Below are 9,177 nucleotides of genomic sequence, written 5' to 3' on the forward strand. Positions count from 1 at the left end.
CGATGATGGCGGGGTGGCGTGCGGGCGGCAGGTGCACGGCCGGCCCGTTTGGGCGCTACGGCGGCGAGGGCGGCGCGTCGCCGAGCGCTTGGCGCGGCGCGCGCGTCAACGGGCAGGGCGGTGCGAGGACGGCGTCCAGGCGCGTGCGCACTCGAGCGGGGAGGGGGTCAGCGGCGCGCGCCCAGGCAGCAGGGCAGCGAGCGGGAGCGTGCAGCGGCGCAGCGAGCGGCAGCGGCGCGCTGAGCGCTCGGGGCAGGGGAGGGTCAGCGAGGAAGAGAGAGAGAGGAGAGAGAAATGAGTGGAGAGAGAAATTTAAAAGCCCACGGTTTGACTTAGCAAAAACTCAAATTTTTCAATTGAAACTCGAAAAATTTTGAACACGAAAGTTGTTCAAAATTAAATTTCCTACAACTTTCCTTTCAGGCAAAACTTCATTTGAGCGATGGTTTGGAAGTTCAAAATTTGAATTCAAGTTTAATGATCCCGCTTGTTTTTCGGGGTTAATTCAAATTTTCATGTTAGAACTTGAAAAACTTTGAACACGAAAGTTGTTTGTTTTGTCCAACTCTACGACTTTTGTTTTGGGCAAGAGTTCATTTGAGCAAAAGTGTGAGGGTTGACTTTTTGGCGTGTTTAAACTGAATTTCGGCTTTGCAGCAATTGAGAAATTGGGGGGAGGGTTTAACGTGTCATCGCATGTGAATTGCCTGTTTAATATAGTGTTAAACACCGGAGGTGTTACAGAATGCCTCAGATCGTGAGCAAATGCACTTATGTTCCTTCGGCATGTTTGAAACATGGCCGAGTTCAATATACTCTTCCTCTGAGAAGAGGTTAGGTATGAACATAGGCAATTCTTCAAGGAGTAGCTCATGATCTAAGGACTTGGGTGGTTCGGTGATTTCCTCTATGTGTGGTGGAGGTGGAGAGGAAACAACGGAAAGGATGTGGAGTGGCTGCCTTTCAGTGTTTGGAACTTCTGGCTCGGGAGGATCGTCAAAGATGTCGGTGTATGGAGTAGAGTTAAGGACCTTCTCAAGGATGGTCCTAACTTCAGCCACTATCTTATACATGACCTATCCCTCGGAGGCAAGGTTTAAGAAATGCTCGCTTTCCGGATTGAGGCCGTAGATGAAGTGTTGCATCAACATCTCCTCAGCAATCTTGTGAGGGGGACCTGAGGTCGCGAGATGCGTAAATCGCGCCCACACTGCCCCAAGTGATTCATTGTCGCCTTGCTCAAAAGTGAGTAGTTGGATGCGATGGGGGATCACTTTGGGGTCAGGGAAAAAGAACAGACAAAACTTGTCCTTCAGCTGAATCCAATCTCCTCCAACCCTCACTACAGTCCGGTAGTACAAGGTTTTCGCTCTTTCCGTCAAAGAGAACGGAAATAGCTTCCACCGCAAGGTGTTCTGGTTCATCCCGGGTATGATAAGGAGAGAACAATTCTCCTCGAATTCTCGCAAGTGAGTGTAGGGGCATTCCTCTCTTCTACTAGAGAAGGTTGATGCACGAACCATGGCTACGAGACTGGGAGGGATCTCGTAACCATCAGATAAAATGGGATGGCAGGATGGAGGCAGTTCCATATACTCGTGGTATGGAACTGCCGGATAACTAGGAGGAAACTCCATGTGGAAAGGTGGATGGATGGATGGATAAATGTACAGTTGAAAAGCTCTAGTACTAGTGTTGCTACCGTTCTCCGGCAGTGGCGCCAGAAAGCTTGTTGGCACTCCTTAGCCTAATGAATTACTCTGCAAGCGCACAGAGACCGATTGTAGCTTTCACCAGGTGAGTAAGCCTGGGATATCGAATCCAAGGAACGATAAGCGTCGACTAGTGGTCTGAAGCGTTTCAGCCAGACCCGCTAAGGAGCAGAGGTACGAGGGTAGAGGGCTTATCTCCAGATAGAATCCTAATTACTAAGATAACTTGAAAAGCTACTAACTTGATCTATTTCGGCGGCCTAAGCGAAGGGCTCAGAAAGGGATGAGAAGGGGCCCAACATACTTTTGGCAATCCTACTGCTATGAAAACACCCGAACGTGGTGGACTACTAGGGACGGACAAGGCTGTCACCACTTGCCGCCTACCACTGCGGTACCATGGGGTGGAACACAACCTAAGGTAACTACCAAGCCTAAGCACCACGCCTAAACTATCGAGTCACTAACTTCTGCCTCGCGCTAAGGCAAGAAGAAACCCCAAATGGATAGAACTTGCTATCCACGCAGACAAGGGATCCCACATATCAAAGAGAGTAACTAAGCAAGTAACTTAAGTAAAAAGTAAACTAGCGAGAAACTAAAGACAAGCGAGGAAAACTTACTCAATTATAAGATTCCCCCGAGGTGGGTACAAGATGGGATAAGGTCGAGAGAACTCGACTCCGCCCCTTTAGCCCAGCTATGGATGAAACTAAAACTTTGAGGCACTCAAGCTCCCAGGTGTGTGTTACAAGTGAGGTGAGCGGTTCCTATTTATAGCTGCCAAGGTCGGTGAAACGGTTAACCGCTGCAAGCCTACGCTACCTCTTCCTTGGCTTCAACTCCACGCGAAAGGGCGTTGTCTGAGGCTGACAAGGGGGGCCAGGCGGCCTCCCCTAGGCCGGCCGGTGTTGGCATTTCTTAGCATCACCACTAGGAGTGGTTAGTTCCTAGCAACGCCGCCAGAAATGCTGGTGTTGGTATGTCTTAACGTTTACAGAAAGATCCGCAAGCGCATGGACATACCGTTGTAGCATTTCACCTGGAAGTATTCAGGGTATCGTTATTTATATTTTCCCAAGGGATGACTAGGTTGTGTAAAGTGTAATTACTTAATTGCATAACCATGACATGTATGAGCAAGATTAAGACCATTGACTATACAGGGGTAAGTGATAAATGAATGATAATCAGGGGTAATGTGACACACACTGAACAGCCAACTCTCATGAATAAAGAATAAATAAGCAATTCTAAGGTTAGTGGGAGCATAGGCAAAGATTCCTAGTATACTATTCATGTTAGCGGATAAGTTATGTTTGCCACATTGCTTAGATCTAAAGGTGCCGGGAAATTAGGGACATCGGGGAGAATGACCCGTACTGAAGAACATCCAGTTCCGTTTCATCTTTGCATGAACTCCTACACCATGCCCGAACGTCGGGGAGTACGCTAACCGAGAAGCAGCTTCCCGGTGGACTGACAGGGCTGTCACCACCTGCGGTCTACCCGAGTCAAACCGTGGAGCACCGTCATATCCGAATGATCCTGCATACCCGGGCACTATATCCGCATATGAGGACACTACCCTAGCACCCCCGGGTCCCCCACCCTTTGGATGGACAAGTAAGATGCTAAGGCAAGCCCGAAAGCACAACGAACCGATATCCTTACCCAGATCATCTGGTCTAAGAAAGAAACTAGAATAACTTGATAAAGCATTGATCAAGGCTAAGCAAGCTAAGAACATAGCAAGATAACTAAGAACAAACTCGATATGAATAATATAACGAAAGTCGGAATACAAAGCCATACCAGAGGCTGAGGATTGCTCACCGACCCCAAGGACGACTGGATTTGCTAAGGAGATGAAGTACTAGCCTAGCTCCACTACCTTAAGGAGCACAAGTCACAAGAGAGTGTAGAGAGAGAGGCCTTCAAGTGGTGTGTGTGAGAAAGAGTGGTGCGAGGCCCTTTATATAGTGCTTGAGGTCGGTTCCCGCCATCTCCTTGTATGGAAACATGCCAAACCGCCTTCAGAAGGATAGGATCAAGCTTTCCGCCAAAATTCAGCCTCGGTGGCTGCCAGGTGGGGTCGGCCGACCCCCCCTTGGCGCCAGTTCCCACCGACCTTCTCTGGTACACTGCCTGGTGGGTCCTGATGTCAGATGGTCGGTGCCGGGGCTTGGTTGGTCGGTTTGTTCTGGATTGTGGGCCTCCTTTGCTCATGTTACACAGGACACGATCGTCCGTGACTTCTATATGCGTATTCATCGTGTTTTCTTCTTATTCCGGACTTGTGCTCCTGAAATCATAAATCTTCGAAAACAACTATGAAGCTAGGTTAGTGATACAATTATGCGAGTGAGAGGTATAGTTTTCCTTCTTTTATGAGTATAGTTGACGGTCATATTTCGTACTTAATGGCCATCAACAACATCCCCAAGATAGCCTTTTGCTTGTCCCTGAGCAAAACAAGGCACTCGTTGTTCATCAGGAGTTGCTACAATGTTGAATTTCCAACTCATACTTAGGCACAACCAAATGCTTCTTACCTTGATTTTGAATAAGTTGGCCTTTTGTTCTTACCTCTTACCTTACTCCTGTGGAGCTTATAGCTTCACCTCATCTTTGGCGGTTAAGAGTCAGAACGGTATCATAGAGTGCTCATATTTCTTTCTCTTTAGCTCAACCGTCAATTCGGAGGTTTTGTAAAGTTTTTTCAAAAGAAATTTATAAAGTTCCTCGGATGATCTCTCGGATCGCTCAATGTGTATAATTCCTCACCAAGGCTTTTTATTCTGCCTTTCTTCCTCAACCTATCTCTAATGGCTATTTTTGTGGAGCTGTAGGTATGGAGGATTTGAAGGCACACCTGCTTCTCATATTTTGCTAAGTCAAAGACCGTATCCAAAGGAGAAACAAGTCATAAACCTTGATCAAGATGTGCAAGTGTGTGGAAATTTTTGGTGGATGGTGTATGAACTCCCTTGTATGCACCATCTCTCTCTTTTTCTTTCTCTTTGGATAAGGGGCTATATATATATATATATATATATATATATATATATATATATATATATATATATATATATATATATATATATTTGACATGCCTAACCATGTGGCATACCTTCTTTGGGTATGCATCTTTTATTCTCTTTTTTTTGACATGCTGAAGCATGTGGCATACCTTCTTTGGGTATGCATCTTTTATTTTCTTATAGCCCCAAATCCTTGATGTATTTTTGAGAGAGAGTGGTGTCATACATGGACATGAAGTTTTATTTTGTGGATGAATGGAGTTTTGCTTACTTCTAGTGTAGAAGCATAGAATGTGGTGGAAATGTGTACGTGATCTTGATCATGGGAGTATGAAATGAATCTCACTAAGGGTCACAACAATTTGACAAAACTCAATGAGATAGCAAGTTGCATATGTGGAAGGTTTTGCAACGAAAATCAACATATGGCTTTGGATAGGAATTTCCATATCATCGACGAACTTTATTATACTTTGTGTTTTCAAAAATTAAATACACTGGATGTCAAGTATCACATAAGAGAGGATCATAGCAACTCTACTTAACCATATCATATCTCACAACAACTTAGATTCGGATCATGCTTTTTGCTACCCACAAGTTTCAAGTTTAAGGTTTGAACAATTAAACCACCAAACCCAAAACTAGTTAGAGCATAAAGTTGTAACTAAGCATATGAAGGAAATTAACAGAGCAACTATTCATCATCTCAACAAGAAAAACTTACACCATACTTACTACACATATTAAAAGAAAATATTTGTGGTGTTTTCTAAGTTTTGTAAATTTTTATTTGTTTTTAGTTATACAAATTTTTATGGATTTTTTGATTTTGCAAATTTTTATGGGTTTCATGCAAGGTTATGAGAGTAGTAAAGATGAATGATACAAGTTACCTCTCATGGGGGTCCTCCCCCAAGCTAGCTTCAGGCTCACTACGGCTGGTCGGGGTTAAAACCCGTCCAGCGGCAGTATGCCCTCCACTCCTCTTGTCGCTGCAACTGCAACTGCTCCATGTCGTGGATTCTTTCACCAGTGTGATGCTGCCATGCTTGGGTTGTATCGATGTGTTGGTTCAGCATCTCTTGTATGTTGTCGCCCTGCACCCGCAGCTCTCTTAGCTGTTGGGTGATGGCGCCGAAACCTTGGGACGAAGACGTCCGTCTGATGAGGTTCGGGGCTCCACCGAAGCTGGAACTGGTGGACCGGCGGCCTGGTGCCTGCCATGTCCACTCCTCAGTGCTGGCACTGTGCCATGACGAACCACTAGCCTCATGTTGATGTGGGTGATGTGGCTGCTGAGGCGGTGGTGTCGGCTCTGCCTCCCTTCTGGTCCTGCTTCTTGTCATCCTGCCAGGCAAACCAGAAGATCTATGCCAACGACCCCCTTCTTGTGGAATGAGAGGGATGGTTTGCGAATGTCAATTATATAAATGAAACTTCACATTGGGCAGCGGAATCTCATTTGTATAGCCCAAGTAAAAGAAAATCAAAGAGTCATTCGGGCCTTTCTTGAGTGTGTGACCTTGGATCAAATAAGCCTCATCGATATATGCACGGTCGCCCTCAATGAAAGGAATGAAATTCCCCTCTAAGGCACCGATACGTGTAGCGATACGAGTAATCAAAGAAGTGCACTCAATAGGACCCGTCATCTTAAAATTTATAAGCCATTGCCTAACCAAAGCTTGCACGGGGGAGATTTTGATCTTGTTGACCGTGGCATATAGAATGAGCAACTCATCATTGCGCACTGGTCGGACATCATCTCTCGGAAAGAGAGTGATGGTCAACCACTTGTGCATCAACTGAAGAGTTGGATTATGAATATCGCCGCACCGAGGTGCGAACTTGCGATGGACAACTTGACCCGAAATCCGGCCCCAAAATTCATGATGATTAAAATCTCGGCAAGCTTGGTCGAGAGAAATCGGCCCGCGTTTGTTGAAATCGAGGTGGCCGGCAAAAGTTTTCCAAAAAAGCAAATATTCTTTCCCGAAAAGTCGAAAGTAAACCCCGTTTTCCACCTCCCGAAGAGTGCAAAGAAATTGGATGGTGAGGAGTCGAGAACCATACTCCTTAATGGGAACGAAGTTATCCCATCCAATTTTGTGCCAAATGTTAGAGAAGTCTTCGTACATACCTGTTTTGATGAGGAGGTCTGGATCGAATGCTCGGGTGTGGACGAAGCTTCTGTTCTTGAGGATGGCATAGCCTTGTCATTCACGATCATCTCGCAAGTCGAGGTACGGTGCATCTTCTGCATCAATTTCTATCATCTCGGCTTGCGGTTTCGGCTTGCATCTCTTCATATTGTTCTTCTTCTTCATAGTCCATCGTGCTTGGTGTAGGCGTAGGTTCGGGTGTGTACGAGCTTGAGCCACCCCTAGAACGGGATGAACTTCCACCCATCATCTTCTTGAATGTGCCGGAAACCTTCCGTCCTATGCTGATTTGCCTTCAGCAAGGGCTCGTCATTTTGAGTTTGACGAGCGGGACCTTTCTCTTGCTGTGTTTACCACTGCTTGGCTCGTCCTGGAGAATTGGATGAGGACAAGCTTGCAACCTTACGCCACACCTTCTTTGAACATCTTTTCTTTGATCTTGTGGCTGTAGGTCTTGGTAGTGGGGATTTTGGTGTATCCCAAATTGCATGCCCTTCATCATCCTATCGGTTCAGGATGCGCTGCTCTTCCCTCTATTTGAACCTGAAGAACATGTTCTCCTTCCCGACACGGAAGCGGATTTCTCCTCTTCCCACTTCTATCCTTGCTCTGGCGGCCCTCAGGAATGGTTGCCCAAGGATGAGCTCGATTCCTATGTCACCTTCTATGTCCATCACTAAAAAGTCTGCAAAGATGAAGGAATCTCGCATGAGGACCAAAACGTTCTTGGCTATCCCCTCGGGATACCAGATTGTAGAGTCTGCAAGCTGCACACACATGTATATTGGGGAGAGAGTAGGGTATAAGAGTTTCTCGTATATTACCATGGGCATAATGTTGACACTAGCCCCCAGGTCGCAGAGTGCATGCTCATAGTATTGATCGAAGATTGAGTAGCTGATCATGGGGACCCCTGGATCTTCTTGAATTGCTGCTACCAGGCCATCCCAGGTGTCATTTTTTGAGCAGCTGATCATGGGGACCCCTGGATCTTCTTGAATTGCTGCTACCAGGCCATCCCAGGTGTCATTTTTTGGGGGATTGTACCTGCCTGCATGGTTAGTGCGAGGAGTCTGCCGGGGAAGGTTGCCCCACCCGGTATACACCATATTTGTAGTTTCAACGGGAGATTCAGGTTGCCCCAGGATCTTCCCGTTCTCAGAGACAGGAGTAGTAGCAGCGATTTGAGCCAGTTGTGTTTCTATCATTTTGTTGAAACTTAGTTGATTTTTATGAGCAAAAGAAAGAGTTTCAACTTTAGCTTGTATGCTTTCTAAAATTTTATCATTGGCAGCAAGCTTTCTGTTTAAAGATTCATTGATTTTAGCTTGGCCAAAGACTAAGTCTCTCAAGGAGGGTTGGTTCGAATTGAAATTCGAATTGAAATTTGAGTTGAAATTATTACCTCCTCCTTGGAATGGTGGGCGTGATTGACCCCACCCCTGGCCTCCTTGTGGATGAAACCCGGTGTTGTTGTTGATGTAGGCTGCGTCTTCACGGGTTTCGGGGCAGTCATTCCCCGAGTGTCCACTGTCACCACAAACCTCGCACGTGAAGTACGAGTTCATGGCATGGATGGGAACAAGCATTTGTTGCGGGTTCCCTTCATCAAGCTTCTTCATAAGGAGGTCCAGCTTGGTGGCGAGCATGTCCATCTCCTTGACGGTATGCATTCCACCCTTGGTTCTGGGCTGGGAACGCTCCTCGTTCCAGCCCTGATTGGAGACCATCTTTTCGATTAAGGCCGTAGCCTTGGTGATCGTAAGGTCCAGATAGTCTCCTCCAGCAGCAGCATCAAGGTGGGCTCTGGATGTCGTTAACTCGTTGTAGAAGCTTTGGAGAACGAGCCACTCATCCTTCCCATGATGAGAACAGGCGAGTATGTATTCTTGCAGTCTCTTCCAAGCTTCTGGGATGGATTCCATCCCTGTCTGCTGGAAACTAGAAATTCTTCCACGTAGGGCATTGGTTTTACCCAACGGGAAGAATTTGACGAGGAACGCTGTGGAACATTTGTCCCACATGCTGACGGCTTCCTTATTCTGATAAAACCATTGTTTCGCCTTCCCCAGAAGGGAGAAAGGAAACAGGCGGAGCCTGAAGGCGTCAGCCGTAACGCCCCGTATGGTTACGGTCTTGCATAACTCCAGAAAGTTCTGGAGATGGGCGTTGGCGTCCTCATTCGGCTTGCCACAGAATGGGCTAGCCTGCACCATATTTATGAGGCTGTACTTTAGCTCAAAGTTCACTTCCCCA

The 9,177-nt window shown here is 46.5% G+C and overlaps 1 non-coding gene across 1 annotated transcript; it reads left to right on the forward strand.

Moving 5' to 3' along the window:
* Positions 1-8,778: 8,778 nt before the first annotated feature.
* LOC120687039 lies at positions 8,779-8,886 on the forward strand. The gene has a single exon (XR_005680542.1). It is a non-coding gene; the product is annotated as a small nucleolar RNA R71 (small nucleolar RNA).
* Positions 8,887-9,177: the final 291 nt, after the last annotated feature.

Source organism: Panicum virgatum, chromosome 8N (assembly GCF_016808335.1).
Source record: "Panicum virgatum strain AP13 chromosome 8N, P.virgatum_v5, whole genome shotgun sequence".
NCBI lineage: Eukaryota > Viridiplantae > Streptophyta > Magnoliopsida > Poales > Poaceae > Panicum > Panicum virgatum.